Source organism: Pristiophorus japonicus, chromosome 2 (genome assembly GCF_044704955.1).
Source record: "Pristiophorus japonicus isolate sPriJap1 chromosome 2, sPriJap1.hap1, whole genome shotgun sequence".
NCBI lineage: Eukaryota > Metazoa > Chordata > Chondrichthyes > Pristiophoridae > Pristiophorus > Pristiophorus japonicus.
This window is the reverse complement of record NC_091978.1, coordinates 304,248,454-304,270,219: the sequence shown is the minus strand read 5'-3', so window position 1 is coordinate 304,270,219 and position 21,766 is coordinate 304,248,454. Positions and strand designations below refer to the sequence as shown.

The window sequence follows — 21,766 nt, the reverse complement described above, 5'->3', positions numbered from 1 at the left end:
TTTACATGGAAAAGCTTCAACCCATTTAGAAAACACATCTATATTTACTAATACATACTTAAATCCCATGCATGGGGGTAATTCAATAAAATCCATTTGCAAATTTACAAAAGGCCCCATTGGATTTGAGTGGGAGGTAGATTCTACCTTTTCTGTTTTACTTGGATTCATTGTCTGACAGGTAACACAATTTTCACAGATTTGTTTTGCAATTGCCGAAATATCTGGTGCATACCAAGTTGCCAAAATATAATCTGCCACTCCCCTTTTGTAGTATTTGTATTTATTGTTGGATTACAAAATGTCAAATATGGTAATACTGTTTTTTTTAAATCGGACTTCTCATTTATGCTTATAGTGATTCACAGATCACAGAATGCAAAGTACTTGTTTTATAACTGTGTGCCCAACTCCTGGTTTAGAAGCTGAACATCAAAAACTCCAATCTTTTGCTCTGTAACTTCAATTTTATGATGCAGTGTCTCATAAATTACAACCTTTTAAGCTTCAACTCCTGACTCAGTAGTTGTGTAATTTTATTAAAAAGGCTTCCAAACCCAAGATTTTTCTAATACAACCAAAATGTTTATCAAGAAGAATCATCTGAAATATCTCAAAATCCCAATTCAGATATTGTACTGCCAATCTTTTATTTAAAAATCTCTTTACTGAGCTAGAAGCTTTCGCGTCAAGCTTTTACACAAATGGCAATGGGAGCGTACTCCCCCAGCCTGCAGCCTCGAGAGACCCACGAAGGCTTTTTAAAAAAATGCATTACAACTTGTCTTCTCTGTTCTTTATCTCATTCCTCAACTAAATTTATGTCTTTCAACCCAATGTAATCAATGATTGCGTGTTTTCTTTTTGACAAGTGAGCATGGTGAAATTTATTTATTTATTTATTTTAAACCAACAGGACCATGCTTTTTAAAAAAATATATTTTTCTCACAAACCTATCCTTTGTTCATTTCCTAGCTCCATAACTTATCATCCGAATAAATCCACACCTTCGTTTCTAACTTAAAATGTAATTCAATAAGGTTCACACTCTTAAACTTACAGGACAACACTATGAAGGGTTAAAAAAAACTTCACTCTGTTTGAAAAAGTGGGTGGAGCTAAAACAAACAGACTCCCCAGTTTCTCAAACAGGCTTTCATTCATTCCGCAGTCAAAATCACACAAGTACTCTCATTCGAAAACAAACATTCACAAAAGTCTCTCTTCATTCAACAAAGCTTATTGTTTGGCCAGCTCTATATTTTGGATCCATATACATCACGATAAGGTTTTCTTTTTTTTTCCTTTTCTTACATACTGATTTACTTCCTCTGTTAATTTTACGTGGGCTCGAAGAATCAGAACCCGGGCCTTTTTTTTTATTACTTTCTTTTTCCCCTGAGTCTCTGTTTATAAGACACTCCTCTACATGTTGTTCTCTCTAAATTAAAAGAACCATCAGGTGGAAATGGCTTGTTTTCACCCTTAGTCCACTTTACCCATTTTTTTTGTTGGTGATCAATTGAAGACTGACCACAATTCTGGAGCATGAAAAAGGCTGGTGTGCCCTTTGGTGGTGTTTTGCTTGCTCCGGCACCTATATTTAATTGGTTGAGATATCACAGTTCCCCGTATCACAGTCCTCTGGGTCCAACCGAGTTCCCTACGCCCAATTCACCTGGCCGTCACGTGACCCATTTGGGTTCTTAATTCGGGCTCAGTCTGGGTGTTTGAGATATTGTTGGACACGAGTCACTCGCTGCTAATCAACCGATCACTGTTCAGTCTCAACCAATTTATACGTTTCTGAAACACAACCTCCCCTGTTGATTTCCCCGTTACGTCTTCCTGAGAGCTCATAGACAATTGACGCACATAACAATATTATGAAGACAATAAAATAAATGCGAAAACCCAAAGAGGTGCAGAGATCATAATCCTTATGCTTTAACTAAAGAAATAATCAATTCTCAGTCTGCGTTGTATGCCCCTACAGACTGAGTCCTTAACTTATTCTAAATGACCCCATCAAACAAGGGTCCTCATCCTATCACACAAGGGTATTTGTTTCTATCACACAAGAAACAGGGACCTTTTAATGACGTCTTTTCTTACCTTCCCCCCTTTACAATCTGCCAGGCTGAATTTTTTTGCTTTTCGGAATCTGTCCCCTCTTACTGTCAAGCTGAAAGAGGAAGTGATTACAAAAATTTAACTCAATCCTGAAATGAGTCTTACGATCGCAGTACTTCTGCCGAGACAAACAGACTACACTCGCGCACTGTCCAAGGAACGGCTCCTTTAGTAACAAAAAATGTCACCGATAACTGGCCAGTTAGAGTCCTTCCCTAGAGAGTCACTGTGTTCTTGTCCGTTTACTCACCGGCAAGTAGTATGCGATCTCGGTGGGACCTCCAAGGAATACTGTCGAAGACACCGATTCAAGGTAAGACTCTTAACACAAGCAGACCGTCAGATTGTTAGTTTATTGTTACTTGCATACAAGGGGAGAGTGCCCTAGACAAAGGCTTAGGGTACCAACTCCGACAATCTACAGAAATGTGGAACATTTATACACCCAAGTAAACAAGTTCTATCATATGTGATGGTTCCTCTTTTTTTTTGTAATAGTGCAGAGTCTAGCAGTTTACAATTATCTCATCAGTGTTACCCAATGGAAACTTGTCTTAGCTACCCTTTGGGCTAACCTTTTCCTTGGCCCCCTGTTCACTCTGTCTGGTTTTTGGTTATCACATCTTTATTGTGATTATAATTAGACAGAGAAGACAGATGACCTTAGCTGCTGTGAGGTATTGCAACCCGTGGTTTCAACTGCTGACAGCTTGTTTGCTGAAGTAAGCTCTAATTCCTAGGTTGACCAAATATAATATCCCAGCAAGCCTTGCAATCTATGGTTGCTCTTTTTCTATCTTTCCACACCTAATAGAGGTCTTTAAAATATGAAAAGTTTTGATTGACAGAGGGAATGTTTCCACTTGTGGGGAAGGGCATAATTAGAGGCCATCAATATAAGGTAGTCACCAAGAAATCCAATAGGGAATTCAGAAGAAGCTTCTTTACTGGAAGAATGGTGAGAATGTGGAATTTGCTACCACAGGGAGTGTTTGAAGTGAATAGTATAGATGCATTTAAGTACAAGCTTATGAGGGGAGTGGGGGAATAGAGGGTTATGCTGATAGATTTGGATGAGGAATGATGGGAGGAGGCTCGAGTGGAGCATAAATGCCGGCATGGACTGGTTGGGCCAAATGGCTTGCTTCTGTACTGTATATTCTATGCAGTTCTATATAGTCCTATGTAATCCTTTATATATCAAATTTGAAAAATATTCTTCATACTCCCAGCACCTTAGCACAAAATTCAAGTATAAACGGACTGAGGTAATGGCACAATTGATAAAACAAAATATAGTCCCCTCTGCTTATAGTGATTGCATGCTGTCTTTGCGATTTGCCCACTATGTTCGGTGGCCGTGTAGCCTGGTGGGCAATGTGCTGCGGGACAATGAAAAATTTAGCTGCATGGAAATCACAAAGGGAAGCATCATCTTTCATCTCTCCATTTACTGTCTAAATCCCCAGTACAGTTACTCAATGCCTGGTGTACGCAGACTCTAAATTGTCTATAAGTCCCAGGACCATTTAAGAGGCAGTCAGACTGTGATGATTGTGGACGGGAGGTGTCTGCAGGAGAGTGAGCTAAACAGCCAAGTCTGTTCTCTCATTTTTTCTATAATCAATAAAAAAAGGAATCTTTATTTATGTGCCTGCATTTTGATAGTAGCACCACATCACACATAAGGAGACAAGCTCGGGAGCCCCGTTTTATTAGCACTGGCTGGCAGGGTTCCATTGAAATTCAATAGTGGGAGCAGGTTGATGTTTATCAAGTTTCAATTATAATAAACTGAAATTGAGCTGCATAGTTTTATATTAAAAATGAAATGATAGGTGGCAATTGACAAGTAATGATATCAGATCAAATAAATGGGGTTTTATTGAAATGAAGGAGGGAATTTTATTGCTTTTAAGGTCTATACCTGAAACATTAACTTGTTCTCTCTTCCTAGATACTGGCTGACCTGCTCAGTGTTTCCAGCAGTTTCTATTTTTGTTTCCGATTTCCATTATCTTCAGTTTTCATTTACGTTTTGTGAATCCCCTGTACAGTATATACTCAAATATTCCAGGAAAATTCCTAACTGAGGCAGAATTAGACTTGCAGTTGATCTTTGCACAACATTTTTAAAAGTTCCACATCACAGCTACTTGGCTTCTAAATGCTTGATTATCAATTAATTCTCAGTAAATTTGATGTGTGGCAATACATATCTAATTATAGCCTGGTGATTTGGACACCCAGCATGCAAATGCATCCACTCGCTGCCTTCATCCACTTCATTTATCCTGCATTACAGCTGACAGCATTGCAAATGTGCATTAATATTGCAGTAACGTTGACATTAGCTGTTGCTAAGAGCCAAGGGGAATATCTGTGCAAAACCATACACTGTCACTCAGTATGTTCTACAGGAGTCTAATTTTACATGATCATTCAGTAAAATAGAATTATTTACGTTCAACACTGATGTCTTCTAAATGTTGTTTTGTATATTCAGATGTGGACTGTTACCTTTCTTATAAAAGAGCAAGGGGTGAGTTGATTATGGTGTGGAGCACAGATTGGGTGTATGGTGGGTGAGGCATTTGCTCTGCCTGGCCGCTGACATCAGCGGGAGGCCTGCTTGAATTTGGTGCTTGGGCTTCATTTAAATAGAACAAACAAACCATTTGGGAGGGGGGAAATCTGATGGTATTTATCTCTTTTCTATGATATTAATCTTTCTTTTTCTATTGATCTCTCTCTCTCTCTCTCATTCTCTCATTCTCTCTTTCTCTCTCCTGGAAGCGCTGGTGTCTGTTCAGACACCAACAGTTTGAGACAGAAGGTGTTTTTGGAGAAACTGATCTGCATTGGATTGACACAATGGCACACTGATACTAATATCATCAGGTGCAAATGAAATGGCTGAGGTATGTGAATTGCTCATACATCTAGATCTCTTCTTCTCAAGTTGTGGCTCTGCTGAGAGTTAATGGCTGAGGCCAGTGAATCCTCTGCTAATCAATTAGCTTCTAATCCAACAGTTATATACTGAAGACATGGAGCTCTTGATAATTGTAATCTTTTACATCAGAGAAAGATGCATGTGTGCATTTGGTTGATCTTACATCAGCCACGATCTTATTAAATGGCCGAGCAGACTCAAGAGGCCAAATGGCCTACTCCTGCTCCTATTTCCAGGACTGATTTGATGAGAATGATCAGGAGATCCAAGAGCTAATAGATTGCAAGAGCAGAGCATTTCTGAGCCTTAAGCAGCAATCCAACTCGGGAGCTGCAAAGCAACATTACAGGCGGCTCAAGGCTGAGGCCCAACAAAAAACCCGGGACCTAAAGAACAGGTGGTGGATGGAGAAACCGCAGGAGATACAACAACTGGCCGACAGCCATGATGTGCGAGGATTCTTCATCGCAGTCAAGGCCACCTATGGTCCAAACTCCCAAGGCCCCACCCCACTCCCGGCCAAGAACAGGGAAACACTCATCAAGAACACCGAGGCAATCAGGGCCCACTGGAAGGAGCTCTTTGAAGATCTTCTCAATCGAGACTCTGCCTTTGATTCGAGTGTTCTCAACTCCATTCCGCAGCATGCAACCCGACACCACCTCAGTTGCACGAGGTAGGAAAAGCCATAAGACACCTCAAAAACAACAAGGCTACAGGAGCGGATGGAATCCCTGCTGAGACACTAAAATATGGTGAGAGGTGCTGAGGTACTCTATTTGATCTCTGTATTCGCTGCCAATACCACGATATTTGGCATGAAAAGGTAGATGGGTCATAGGGAGCAAGGGCTCACCTAGGGGAGTGATTTGAGACACTAGTTTCTTCTGTTTGTTGTTGTGATGGTCCTTAGCAAAATGTTTTTAGGCACATCCCCAAATGTGAATTGATCCATTTTGTTTCTGTATATGGATGAGCACAAAATAATAACTAAAGGTCCAAAGAGGAATAAATTTATAGAATTAGGCTAAATTCTTCCACATGTTCAAATGTCCTGCCAACATTTAGGGGACGAAATTGCCCCCCATCCTAAATGGAGCGCATGCACCCCGTTTCAATGGTTTTTACCGCAGCCTGTGGTTGAGGTTGCCTCTTGAACAAAATTCCACTCTTTGTTCTATTTTTTAAAATTCGGATCCGGAAGTCTCTCTTAATAGAGCGGTGACACTCCAGCGGTCCATATGCAGCAGTGGCAACACCTGAGAGGTGGAGGTTGGGGACATTGCGGAGTGACCACCACGATAGCGTCATCACGGCGCTACATCACCATGGCTCTCCACTTCACTTAAAGGGGAGAGCCTTCGCGATTTTAAAACTTCAGCCCACTGGGCCACCAGGGAGGGTTTCAGCTGGGCCAGCGGCCTGGCACCAAAGAGGGGGTGCCAGGCTGCCTGTTGGTGGCCCGGCCAAAACCGTAATCATAATTGTAGGGCCAACATGGCAGCCGGCGGACAAAAAAAATGGCGGCAGTGGCAGTGCATCCTCCCCTTTAAGGGAAGCCGCACCACCATTGCAGAAGTCCACAGCCTCACTTGGACCACAGGGAAAAACCAGGTTATGGCACCGCTGGGCAGGTCGAAGATTTTCAAAGGGGAATGTTGCTGTTGGGGGTAGAATGGTGGTGCACACGGTGATGACGCACTTACCATGGGTCGACAGCAGTGGAGTGGTGGGGGGGGTGGATCGGGACCTCGCCGGGAAACAGAAGGGCAATTGGGCTATCAGCGGCCATTCCATGAAAAGTCGTAGGCCACTCCACTCTGCAGTGTGGCCGCCGATTTGCGGTGGTAACAGGAGAGGGGCAATTTTGGCCCCTTAATGTTGAATGGCGGAGCAGGCTCGAGGGGCTAGATGGCCTCCTCCTGTTCCTAATTCTTATGTTCTTACGTTCTTATGTTCTAACACTTGAAAAATATTGGTCTGGAATTTGCATTTGTAATGACAGTGAAAGTGTCAGCGTTCATCGTCATTACTGTGTAAAACTGACAGCAACTTCTGGAGTCTACACAGGCACAGTTAAACATGGTAATTCACAAGTTGCTGTCAGTGATCCCTGATCCTCTACAGACTGTTGCAGTCTTCGCAGATTGAATCAACACTGAATCAGTGAATTGACATGAACTTCAACTTTTTACGCTCTATTCTCGCTGTAAAAACTATAAAAAATGTTAAGCCTTGCTGAATGAAGTCATCATCATCATAGGCAATCCCTCGGAATCAAGGAAGACTTGCTTCCACTCTTAACATGAGTTCTTAGGTGGCTGTACAGTCCAATATGAGAACCACAATCTCTGTCACAGGTGGGGCAGATAGTTGTTGAGGGAAGGGGTGGGTGGGACTGGTTTGCCGCACGCTCTTTCCGTTGCCTGCACTTGATTTCTGCATGCTCTCGGCAATGAGACTCGAGGTGCTCAGCGCCCTCCCGGATGTGCTTCCTCCACTTAGGGCAGTCTTTGGCCAGGGTCTCCCAGGTGTCAGTGGTGATGTCGCACTTTACCAGGATTGAAATTGTCGCTGATTCTCCTGTAATCAAATAGCCTGATGCTATTCTTCACACATAAAGACTGGCTACTTGGGCATATAGTGGAGGCCCTGTAAAACTATAAGAAGGAGTCAACAACTTCAGGAGAGGGAAGTTAGCAGGAAATATGTCTCAGTACAAAATAGCGATTGAACATGGGCAATTTGTTAACCTACTGAGTCATCAGGGGAGCTACACCTGAGTATCATCTGGCAGCAATGTTTCACTTTTGAAGGCTTAAAATATCCGAATCAATTAGCAAATATTACTTTACCTGATTTCATTCAGGACATTTTCCCTACCAGTCAGACAGGGTAGTTTGAGTGAGATATATGTCTGAATCACCACTGTCTCCTCCATTCCTCATTACCTATCGGGGATGCTACCCATTCTCTAGAGGCTAATGTTATATATATTATTCTTATTGTGCTCGCCATTTATCATTTTATATTAAAATATATAGAGGATAATTTTCTGACCTTGCACTGCACGGTGGAGATTGTTAATTTAAATGAATGTGTAGAAACTGGTCCACCACGCAACCATTGGCTGTATGCATATTTGCTGAAAAATATTCTCAGTGTCCCTCATAACCACTGCCATGGTTAATTATAGAATCACAGAAATTTACAGCACAGAAGGAGCCATTCAGCCCATCGTGACTGAAACACAGCAAGATCATATAGATTTATATAAAAGGGAATATCTACCTATGTTTCATACAGAGGACCACAAATTGTGATACTTGCTCGCAGGTGATAGCTCCAGCTGCAAACAGTTGCAAAGATAAAGTTGACTCCCTTTAAAGAGGACAATTTCACAGTTGCTTAAACTTTGGTCAAAGTATTCCAGGCCATGAATCCAACCTGAGTACTCTTGTGGGCCCCACTCCTCCTGTACAAATGTACTGTACAACTGCATCTTGCTGGTGTGCATTAAGTTGGGGGCTCAGGAGGTGGAACAAGTAGGAATGTTGGTAGGTGACACCATCACATAGCCTCACCTCCTTTGAACATATCAGGCTACAAAGGGTGTGGACTAAACTATTGCCCCTGGAGGGAATTCTCTTGGTTTCTTCGGGGCAGAAACCCAACTTCACTGTGTCCTGTCCTGTTTCCCACTCTCATGATTACACCTGAAGTCTACTCCAGCCCCTCAGAAATGCAGGGCCCATGCTTATAATTTCACTACTGAAACGCACAGAGAAAAATCACGCCTCCCGCCTCCCCCCCCCCCAACAGAAGTATGTGGGAGTTCTGCCCATGAAAGCAAGTGTGTGGCAACCATACAGAGAGACAGAAAGGAAGTAACCAAAAGACTGGAAGAGAAAATAAGTACTGAGGCAGAGAGAAGGAGATAGAAAGAATGGGGGTTCATCAGTAGCAAGACAAGTGTAATGACACAATCAGAGGGTAATTCATTGGTGCAGGGAAGGTTCACCAGACTGATTCCGGGGATGGCTGAACTGTCATATGAGGAGAGACTGGATCAACTGGGCCTTTATTCACTGGAGTTTAGAAGGATGAGAGGGGATCTCATAGAAACGTGTAAGATTCTGACGGGACTGGACAGGTTGGATGTAGGTAGAATGTTCCCGATGTTGGGGAAGTCCAGAACCAGGGGACATAGTCTTAGGATAAGGGGTCGGCCATTTAGGACTGAGATGAGGAGAAACTTCTTCAGCCAGAGAGTTGTTAACCTATGGAATTCCCTGCCGCAGAGTGTTGTTGATACCAGTTCATTGGATATATTCAAGAGGGAGTTAGATATGGCCTTTACGGTTAAGGGGATCAAGGGGTATGGAGAGAAAGCAGGAAAGGGGTACTGAGGGAATGATCAGCCATAATCTTATTGAAGGGCGGTGCAGGCTCGAATGACCAAATGGCACCTATTTTCTATGTTTCTATGTTTCTATGTTCTTCCCAGGAAGGAGCCAAGGTTAAAGGAATTGTGGGGTGAGAAGATCAGTACTGCAGTGTTGAAGTCCAAATTTGGTCCTGTGATTGTTTCGAGGCATGGATGTTAACCCTGAATGTGGGGGAGTGTGGGACACACCTATAATCATAAATTTCAGGGCAGGGATATTTTGATTCCTAGGGCTCATTTATATGCCACTGGTCAGCTGCCCGCCTGAAATGGGCAGTAAATGGCAGCTGTCACTGGCGGGCAAGAGATGAACCTCAGGTGACCCTGGGGCTGCCCGCCAGCACTAAGGGAAGGCTCATTGGCATGCAAGTAAGTCATGGAGGGCTATATTGCGGTGTAGTGGGTGGGGGGATGGGAGGGGGGGAGAGGTGAGCCAGGGCTGCCAAGTCCCAGACATTTGTTGTAGGGCACGGAGGAGCACTCCTGCTCCACCTGGCCCCACTAAGGAAAGTATTTTACTTACCTTGGAGGCGGTCCACTGCCTTCAGACTAGGTGGCTGTGGTGAGCAACTGCTCAGGATAGGGTTAAAATACCATCAACATCTTATTGACATCATAAGACCCCAATTAGCATTCATGGATGAAGTTATCACCTGAGTCCGATAGATGCCTTATCTACTGCCAAAATCAACGATGTTAAAATCAGAAATTGACGGGAAGAGAGTGGGTAATGAAGCTGCTCCATTTTAATGCTTGTCTGCTTCGTTTCCACTGAGCAGTGTGAATTAAAAATGATCCCTTTGTATTTTTTTAAACCTGAGTACAAAGCTTGATTTCAGTTAATGACATCTAGTCTTCTTCAACGATTTTTGATTTGGATGACCCTGTTGCAATCCAAGGTATGAGATGTTTTAAAATAATTTTGGAATAACAATAATCTGTGCAGCAACAACAATGACAATGAAAAAGTAACAGCAGCCGTTCGCTGTTCCTTTATAACCACATAATGAAAAAAAACTTAAATGTCATCATTAAAATCCTGGGAGTCCATATTTTAATTAACTTTGTGAATGGCTTTGTTGGCTCAAGAATGAATTAAACTGTTCTCATTTTACTGCTCATTTTGCAACACTTGCTCTGAATCTCAAAGATAGGCACCCAGACAGAAGTAATTGAAAACTGTTGGATTATTTTGTCCTACGAACAGACCTTCCGCTCTCCTTTGTATATCAGTTTCTTGTCTCTATCCCTGCAGCAGACAGGTCCTTCAGATCAAGGACTTTTTAAAAGGGGGAGGTCTCGAGCAGCCTTTGACAGCCTGCTTTAATGCTCCAAGTGACTTGTACACTTACAGGGAGGGCAAGCGGACTTTCATCCGGTTTCATGAATTATGCACATTTGCTACCTCTCTGCCTGATCAGACCAAAGTAATCCAGTCTCTCCTTTGCATGCCCTGCCCTCGCCACCGAACATTATTCTTAGTGACCTCTCTTTTACTAACTTCCCTGGAAAACAGATGTGAAGGCGAAGCTATGGTTGCAGGAGGATATTAAGCTAAAAAGTGAAAAAAAAATGCATCTGTGAAACGGGGCGGCTGGATGAAGGCTGAAAGTGAATGCAGCAATGTGCTGTCAGGTAGAAGTGCAGTGCTGGAGATATGTGTGCAGGTAACCTAGTTTGTTATTTTATGTTTTGATTCTTCTTAGAGCTTGTCTAGGGAGATAAACAGGAAGAATATTTGTATTCTACAGACTGTAAACTTTAAGTATTAAGTCAAGCTCTCTATATATTCTGCATCTAGTTGTCCTGCATTGTTGAAAGAGCTATTAGGTAGTTAAAGGGACATTATCTCAGAGGCAAAAAAAGGTGATGGGAAAATATTTTTTTGTAGAAGAGCCGGAATAGGCGTCACGATGATGTCATATGCAAATTATGCTTTGATGTGATTTATGCTTTATATTTTTTTAATGAAGAATGGTGACCCTTTCACATGAGACATTATGCATTAGATTATAAAAGAACACATGTAAGTTATAGTAAGTCAGCTTTGGGATTTGAAACACGGTTTTTCAAATTTACAAGAACTAAATTAGCATACATTAAATGCCAACGTTTTAATCACGTGTTAAAAGCATTAGTAAGTAAAACTCATGCAGAGTGATTTAATAACATTTTATGAGTGAAATTTATAAAAATGAACTGTTAAAGATCTTGTATTTCCTAAAAGTTAAAAGTGCAATAAGTAGTGTTACCTCATCCTACTTTTCTTTTTTTAAAGAATCACTTCAACTGATTATGCTATTCATTTTATACTGCAGTTATCATATATTTTACAGTAGTAAATCATATTATTTAATATGATTGAATTTTTAAATACCAATTATTTTCTATTATAATGTTGGGAAAAACTGCTTTTAATGAGCTGCTGTTTTGCCTAATACAAGCAAGTCACTACTATATGAACAGGTCAAAGAATAGGTCACTGGCTTTATACACATGAAGATATTGTGTAATAACATGTGCTGTTGACTACTGTTTTAATACCTAATTCTTTGGATTATGAAGTTAACTTTTCTTTTTTTAAAGAATCACTTCAACTGATTATGCTATTCATTTTAACTGATATTCAACTGGTCTATTTATTGGTTATTCAGTCAATGGGATCTGTAAGTTTGTCAGAAAGTTTCTGAAAACTGTCAATCAATTTGTCCTTCAAAACTATTGATGTGAAGTGGCTGCCTGTACTTTCAAACCATGGGAATAGATGACTAATCAGCAGAGTTTGTTTGTGGTAGACATTTCTCAGCTCCATGTGTATGAGAGAGGTTCAGAAAATCATTATTCCAGGATTTGTCAATAAGAGCTTGTATTTATGTATTGCTTAACACATTTGTCAAAAAATGTCTCAAAGAGCCTCACGTACAATGAAACATTTTGAAATGCAGTGGCTGTTCTATAGGCAAAGGTTGATAAACACCAAGGCTGGGATTTTCTCATTGCCGAGTGTGCGGGTCGGCAGTAAATATCCCGGAAATAGTGAGCGCAGTGGGAACCCATCATCATCCCGCCAACTCGCCCATTTAACTCGGGCAGCTTTGAATGCGCGACAAGGACCCGATCGGCAGAGGTGTGCGACCTCATTCAAGTCATTAACTGCTTGTTGAGAGACCCTTAAGAGTGTTTTTAACACCAGCAGAAGCATGGGATTCATGTAGCTTGGCTACCTCGCCTGTGAAGGGGAGGTGGTAGCTCAGTGGCCATTGGCAAGTCCATTCATTGAGAGCTGGGAAAAGCACATAAAAACCCCATCATTGCACCTCATTACTTGCCTCATGGAAAGGCTCTTGCACACCCAATCTTGTCCACAGATTTAGCTGTCAGCAGTTTGCAGGGCATTTCTGCAAACTCAGAAGCCACTCTCACCACAGTGCTATTCAGTATCAGAACATTGAGGGATTGGCCCTCTGATCTCCACTTTATCTGCCCTCTACTATATCAGCTTAGACTGTCTCAACTTGGTCCTCAGAATCAGCCCAAGATGAGCCCCACCACCAGTAACAGCAGCCACACCAACAGCAGTAACAGCAACCATAACAGCAGCCTTCCCATCAACAACCTGATACTCCACAGGAGAGTGGGGGCCACCACAGGGCTGCAGTGTGTTGGAGGCAATACCCCCAACACAGTGTATACAAGCAGAGGAGGAACTTCCTCAACATGACTGAACAGCAGTGCTTCAGAACGCTCAGGCTATCGCACCAGGTTGTCGCAGACATTTGTAGCTTGCTCGAGCAAAACTTGCTGCCCAGAGGTCGTGATAGATACGCCTTACCAGTGGCTGTCAAAAACACCATCACCCTCAACATCTTCACCTCAGACTCCTTCCAGGGATCTGCAGAAAACACTTGCAGAATCTTGCAGTCGGCCAGCCACAGATGCATCATCAAATGACGGATGCCATGTTTCACAAGTGAACCAATTATATCAACTTTGCCATTGATGCGGTCAGTGTTACTGAATGGGAGCTCAGCTTTGCGGCTTTGGCGGACTTCCCACAGGTGCAGGGTGTCTTCAACGTTGCCCATGTGGCCATCAAGGCACCCCCCACATCATCCAGGAGTCTTTGTGAACCGCAAGAGCTTCCATTTCCTCAAAGTGCAGCTCGTCTGCACCTATAAAAAGAATATCATGCATGTGTGCGGCAGAGTCCCAGGCAGCCATCATGACTCTTTCATCCTGCGCCAGTCCACCCTCCCTCTGGTCTTCGCTCCTCTAAACAGATGTAACAGGTGGCTTCTTGGAAACGAGGGCTATCCACCGAAGACGTGGCTCATGACGGGAAGTACTGAGACTGAGGAGCATTATAATGAGAGCCACAGGTTCACCAAATATGTCATGGAGCAAACAATAGGCATGCTGAAGATTCGTTTCAGATGCCTTGAAAGATCTGGAGCAGCACTTCAATAATGAACCAGTCAGGGTCCAGAGTGATCCAGAATGATCGTCGTTTACTACACTCTGCAGAACATAGCGCAGCAGCAATGATTGGAGCCGCAAGTGGAGCAAGTTGCAGAGCGCACAGCCTCTTCAGAGGAGGAGAAGGAGGAGCAGATGGAAGACCAGGAAGAGGAGGAGGAGGAACATGTGGTGGAGATGGTACTAGTAGTGGCACACATTATGGGCTGATTTACTTAACTTGCTCCAATGCAGCTATATGGCTGCCGCATGTTGTACTAAGTCATCCCCCACCGCCCCCCAACAACACCATAAAGCATCCCTACAATGAACATGACATTTCTCTCATCCAAACCCCCATTGTTTGAGGTTAAGTAATGTCTCACCATTCACTTCTAGTGACAAAAGCCACTTCCAAGCTAGCAGGCAAAAATGGACAAGACTGGAAAGTGGTGCAAAGAAATAAATTTACGTGTGTCATCAAAATAAGTGAAACTTAACAGTAATATGTTTTCATACATCCATGTGCATACGCTTGTGCATCTACTTTTGAGTTTTTTTTCTTTTCCAAGTGCATCTATGAGGTGCTACCCCTGTGGCTTCAGCAGAGGTCGGGGCAGGTTGCTCATTTCCCTGTTACAACTGGTTATACACTATAGGCGGAGATCCTCTGGGGTTTGGAGCCTGTGAAGGCCCCGGAAAAGTCTGCTCCCCCTACATCTGCACAGGGGCAGACTTGGGCATCGCGATCCGAGGAAGCATTTGGGGCTCTGACTGAGGAGGAGCCAATGGGGGAGAAACGTAAGTGCTTTGAGAAGAGCCCCTACTTCCATGTTCCCTCTCAACGTCATCCCTCTCATGGGCCACCCACAATTCCCTGCTAGCAAGGAGCTGGAGAGCACCTTGCTGCATATCATTGGGGCGATGAACACTCAAATCTACATTTATATCCCTCCTAGACAGGAGGTCTATTAGCATCTGTCATCTGTTGTCCACATCTAGCATGTGCTTATGTGACTGGCCTATTTGCTGCTGCATGCAGTAGTTATTCTTTCCATGGAACAGTACATCTTTGCCATCGTCTGCAATACAGTGGTGCTCATATTAGGGATGGAGTCCTCCATTCTCTGCACATTTGCAGACATTGCAGCTGCAAAGTTTGTCAGAGCCTCATGTAATTGTTGCTACCCTACCAACATCACCCTCTTTCTCGATGGCCCCAGAGTCTCAGCATTTGCATGCAGCTCAGCAGAGCTTGGAGACTCCTGCGCCCTCCGGTGAGGAGCCTCCACTGCTGTCCCTGTCAACACCATCTGCTCTTGCTCACTTGTAAAGTGTGAGACACCAGGTGACAACACTACTCTATCTCACACAAGACCCACCAAGGTGTGTGTATCTGCACTGGTGCTGGCTGCACTTGGTTCCTCTGAGGAGTTGTCTTCCTCCTCCAGCTGGACAGTGGGGACGGGTGGCACTTGATGGACCTGTGGGAGAATAAAGGGATGAATTAGAAGTGTTATGATAAGAATGGGTAACATTACCATTATGCACTTGAAGACATTTCACTGGCTGCTGACATCAGTATGGTGGAGATAAGGAATAACAAGGGGCAGAAAACACTGGTGGGAGTAGTATATAAGCCCCCTAACAATAACTATACCATTGGATGGAATATTAATCAAGAAATAGTTGGAGCTTGTAAAAAAGGTAATGCAATAATCATGGGGGACATTAATCTTCATATAGACTAGACAAATCAAATTGGCAAAGGTAGTCTGGAGGACGAGTTCGTGGAATGCATTCGGGACAGTATCTTAGAACAATAGATCAATGAACCAACCAGAGAACAAGCTATTTTAGATCTTGTATTGTGTAATGAGACAGGGTTAATTAGCAATCTCATAGTAAAGGATGTTTTGGGGCAGAGTGATCATAATATGATAGAATTTCACGTTACATTTGAGAATGACTTGCCTAAGTCCGAAACTAGAGCCTTAAATGTAAATAAAGCAAATTACATAGGGAGAGTTGGCTAAGGCACATTGGAAAAATAGATTAGAAGGTATAGCAGTAAATAAACAGTGGCCAGCATTTAAAGAAATATTTAATAATTCTCAACAAAAATACATTCCATTGAGAATCAAAAATTACACAGGAAAAGTGATCTATCTGTGGCAAACTAAAGAAGTTAAGGATAGCATTGGATTGAAAAAATAAGCTTATAATGAAAAATAGTACTAAGCCTGAGGTTTGGGACAGTTTCAGAAACTAGCAAAGGATGACCAAAAAATTGAAAAAAGGGAAAAAAAATAGACTATGAGAGAAAACTAGCAAGAAATATGAAAATAGATTGGAAGAGCTTCTACAAGTATATAAAAAAGAAGAGAGTAGCAAAAGTAAACATTGGTAAACATTGGCAGAGTCAACATGGTTTTATGAAAGGGAAATCGTTATTGACAAATTTATTAAAGTTTTTTGAGGATGTAACTAGCAGGGTAGATAAAAGGGAACCGGTGGATGTAGTATATTTGGATTTCCAAAAGGCATTTGATAAGTTGCCACATAAAAGATAATTACATAAGATAAGGACTCATGGGATTGGAGGTATTGTATTTGCATGGATAAACAGAGAGTAGGGATAAATGGGTCTTTTTCAGGTTGACAGGCTGTAACTAGTGGGGTGTCGCAAGGATCAGTGCTGGGACCTCAGCTATTTACAATCTATATTAATGACCTCGATGAAGGGACTGAGTATAATGTATCTAAGTTTGCTGATTATACAAAGCTAGGTGGGACAGTAAGCTTTAAGGAGGACACAAAGCATCTGCAAAGGGATATAGATAGACTAGTGAGTGGGCAGTAAGGTGGCAGATGGAGTAACATGTAAGGAAATGTGTGGTTATTCACTTGGTAGGAAGAAGAAAAAAACATAATATTTTTTAAATTGTGAGAAACTTTTAAATATTGGTTTACAGAGAAATTTAGGTGTCCTTGTGCAAGAAACACAGAAAGCTAGAATGCAGGTACAGCAAGCAGTCAGGAAGGCAAATGGCATGTTGTCCTTTATTGCAAGGCGATTGGAGTATAAGAGTAAGCTACAATTGTACAGGGCCTTGGTGAGACCAGATTTGGAGTACTGTGCATAGTTTTGGTCTCCTTATCTAAGGAAGGATATATTTGCCTTGGAGACGGTGCAACGAAGGTTCACTAGATTGATTCCTGGGATTAGAGGGCTGTCTTATGATAAGAGATTGTATAGAATGGGCCGATACTCTCTGGAGTTTAGAAGAATGAGAGGTGATCTCAATGAAACATACAAGATTCTGAAGGGGATTGACAGGGTAGATGCTGAGAGTTTGGTTTCCCCTGGCAGGAGTGTCTGGAACTAGGGGACACAGTCTCAGGATAAAGGGCAGGCCATTTAAGACAGAGATGAGGAGGAATTTATTTTGTGAATCTATGGAATTCTCTGCCCCTAAGGGCTGTGGATGCTGAATCTCTGAATATATTGAAGGCTGAGATAGATAGATTTTTGGGGTCTAGGGGAATCAAGGGATATGAAGATCGGGCAGGAAAGTGGAGTTGAGGTTGATGATCAGCCATTATCGTATTGAATGGCGGAGCAGGCTCGATGGGCCTCCTGCTTCTATTTCTTACATTCTTCTGTTATCAGACCCACTCCATTGAATTGGGCTGGGAAACACACATGACTGCTTTAAGTGGGGCCATTAAGTTTATGTCGCCCTGAAGAACCCGCTTAGCAGAACATTGCGTTCCCAACCCGTTGCGCGGCCCGCACGCACCAACCTGACTCCAAGGTAAAAATTCCGGCCCAAGTATATGGAAAGGTGAGATCTACTTTTTTCAGTTTATTTCCGGATTCAGCGTCTCTGCCTAAAAATAGCATTGTTTACAATCTGATGTAAATAAGGCCGTGGAATGTTACTTTGACCAGAAGGGCCTTCCATATCAGCAGTTGGCAAAATGGACACAGTTAATAATTTGACAGGGTTTGACTGTAGTATTTGTTCACTTGGTGAAATGCTGCTACTTTACTCCGATATACCTGTGTTTCATTTAATGCATTTTAAGTTGACTGTGAATTTATTCAGTTAAAGACTGAGATGTGATTGGTTCATTTCTGAGCTATTTGTTGGTGATGTGCTAATATTCCACTTAGAATTACATGCTGCAATTATAATAAATCCATCAAGCACTCTTATTATTGCTGTTTGTACGTGTGCCAAGTAGTATTTTGCTGCTGTGGTTATTATTATTGTAACCACGTTGTTTCTGAGCTTCTGTAACAATTAACGCAAACCATACTTCAGTAAGTTATTGTTATGGCTATTTAGAATCAGTTATCATTATCACTGACTCTGAGAGAAGGTCAAGTAGGGTTTCATCTTAGAGAATTAAAACAGGCCTAACTTTAATAACTCTGGTCCATGTTTTCTTCTGTTCAACAAAAAGGAACAAGAGAAATGCCTGTTTTTATTATACTGTATAACTCACTGAAGAAGACAAAAACACGTGATCCTGAAATGTGTGATTCCTGAGAAAGTCATTTTGTTAACAGTGATGAAAATGTAGCAGCAAATCACATTGCATTTATGATAATGGTCCTTTAATGCTTGTCAAGCAGTTAACCAATGCAAAATGCTCATTAATCCAACTATGGAATATGTAGTGCTTGTGGAGAATGGTTGCATGGTAAATGTTAGTGACCAGGCCCTGGACGCAGTGGTAAGCTCTGTCACAGAGGAATGTGAAAATATTTTTGGTGGATGGCTCTGAAATATGCAAATCAGCTAAAAACTGTGTGAATAGGTCACTGCAAAAGTCAATGGGATGTCAATGACTCGTAGGACTTGGTGGAAAGTACAGAAGAAGTTACTGTATTACTGTAAAGCAGCAAGACAGAACATAACTGAACATGAAGGAAAGTAGTTGTTAAAGATAGATGAAAAAACATACTGACACAGACAAATGTTAGCAAGGATCCATCAACTAAAGGATCTGTGCTGAATGATTCTATGGGAGGAATTTTAACCCCCCAAAATGGAGGGTTTGTTTCGCTTTGAACGGAGGTGGGATGAGGGGTGGGTGACCAATCCGCCTCCAACCTGTCAATCTGGTTTACTGTAGGCAGGAAAACTACCAAAAAGTTTGAATGATATCCTACGGTTAAAAACTGCAGGCCGATCAGGAAACCCCTACTTTCATGTTCCCCAACTTCAAAACAGCTCTCCTGCAGGGCACGCATCCAGCCCAATGATTCAATGATGCCATGATCGAAAAGAGAATGTACGAAAGTAAGGAATTTTCAAGGGCCAAATCAACATTCTCAATCATCACTATTTTCCTGTTTAAACTCAAATTTGGTACATAATAGGATTGTGGAGTGTTAAATATGTGGTCAACAATATGACCGGAAAAATCTCATTCTCTACGTGACCAAGCAAGTATTGATTTATTCTAAAGGGAACATCTAGGAGACATTGGAGGGAAGTTTACATTTTAAAAACTTCAAACCCCAAACCTAACCTGCCTTGAAACTGCCCACTTCCGGTTTAAATGGAGTCTGGACGGGGACGGGCAACCAACCCACTCCTCCGAAGGTGGGATGCTCATTTAAATATTTTACAGGTAAGTGCTTGTGGGCCAGGAGTAGGAGTGCTCCCTCCGGCACAGCAAGCAAACCTGCATCCCACTCTATGCAATCGGACCCCACCCCTGCGATCTGACACGCCCGCAATCACCAAACAACTTCAGCTGCAATCGGACCGCCCCGCAATTGGACCATCTCACGATCACCTACCCCTCTGCGATCACCTACCCCTGATAACTATCCCGCCACGATCACTGCCCCCCTCCCGTGTGAATACCGCCCACCCCCCGATCACCGCCCCCACCGTGATCACTGCCCCGCACCCCCGCGATCATAGCTCTGTTGTGATCACCATCCCCCCCATCTCTACCCCTGATTTCTCTCTGACCTCTGTGATCATCCACCGTCATTCCAAACCACGCCATACCTATACCTCCCTCACCTACCTGCTCCTGGGCTATGGCATCTTCTGGAGCATTGCCTGCTGACAGGGAGCCAGGGACTACTGGGCTTCCCCACCAGAATTCCTCCCTTCCCCCTGCTTGGAAATCCCGCCCCAGTAAATATCAGGCCCTAATCTCTCTCCATAACTCTGGTAGGAGACTAATGGAATGCCCGGTAAAGAGCGGTTGCATTGTATCTCCATGATTTTAGCTAGTTTCCAACAGGCCTTCTGCCCATCCCTTACAAGGTAAATAGCGGTTTTGGAGCCAAGCACGAGAATTTCCTACAACGGGAGTTCCCGCTAGCCTGGCATGGTCAGGTCCCTGGGATATATCAAGAGGCCAGTATGCCAAGAAAGTTGAGTCATACAGACCTTCACATGGATGAGATTGAGCCCCACCATTGGGGTCCCAGCCAGGATACTGCCTGGACCACAAATGAAAGGACGCAATTTAAAAAAATCTTGATTGGCCCCACTTACACAGTGGTCCAAAGGGGCTTTGTTAGTGTCAGTGGGACTTGGTTAACCCAGCTCCTCAAAATGGTGGCCAGGTACCAGATTTTCCTGCCACATGGAGCAGATGGCCACCAGAGATGTGCCAACTGCGTGCCACAATGAGGTGCCACCCACTGATCCATAAATGGCAAAATAGCATCCTGAGGAATTGTAGTCTTATTACATTTTTACCTCTAACTCTGTATGAAACATGGAAGTTTCTGGCCAATGGTAACCCCAGGATGTCGATGGCGGGGGATTTTGCTATGATTATGCCAATTGAATGGCAAAGGGAGGTGGTTAGGCTCTCTTTTATTTGTTGATGGTTTTGTCACTTATCAGCCCAAGCCTGGATGTTGTCCAGGTCTTATTACATGTGGACATTGACTGCTTCATTATCTTCAGCTGCTTCATTAATGTCCTTCTCTCCATCATAATGTCAGAGTAGGGATGTTTGCTGATATTGCACAGCGTTCAGTTCCATTTGAAACTCCTCAGATAATGAATGCATCTATGCTCGCATGCAGCAAAGACCTGGACAATCTTCAGGCTTGGGCTGATAATTGAAAAGCCATACAAGTGCCAGCTCCAACAAGAGAGAGTCTCACCACAGCCCCACTTCTGGCATTATGATGGAGGGAAGGTCATTGATGAAGCAGCTGAAGATATTTGGGCCTGAGATGCTGCCCTGAGGAACTCCTGCAGCGATATATTGGGCCTGAGATGATTGGGCTTCAAGCAAATCAACCATCTTCCTTTATGCCAGATTTGATTGCAGCCACTGGAAAGTTTTCCCCCTGATCCCCATTGACTTCAATTTTACTGGGGTTGATTGCAGCAATGACCTTCATTGCCACTAATCGTCCATGATGGATCGTATATTGTCACTATAAGTTTTTGCCAACCAGATGGCACCACTCAGTTGCAACTTTCTTCATCAGCCTGAGCTCCCTCAGCATTGCACCTCTGCCATATCTAAGTACAGGTGCAACATCCCGAATCCGGAACTCCGAAAACCGGAATTGTTTGAAAACCGGACATTTTGCACATAGCTGGTGGAGTCAGCCAGAATCCGGAATTACGGTACGAAAACCGGACATTTTTTTGGATGGATTCGGTCGAGAATTCCGGATTTCAGATAAGAAAATCGTCTAAAATCCGGAATCCTCGACTGAATCCCTGCTGGATTTCGGGTTTCGCCAGATTTCTTGCCGTTCAAAACC

General features: G+C 42.9%; 1 protein-coding gene across 5 annotated transcripts in view; it reads left to right on the top strand.

Moving 5' to 3' along the window:
• LOC139247491 (E3 ubiquitin-protein ligase MARCHF1-like) overlaps window positions 1-21,766 on the top strand; it is an 801,353-nt gene that overhangs the window by 468,372 nt on the left and 311,215 nt on the right. The gene's annotated exons all lie outside the window — the stretch shown is intronic.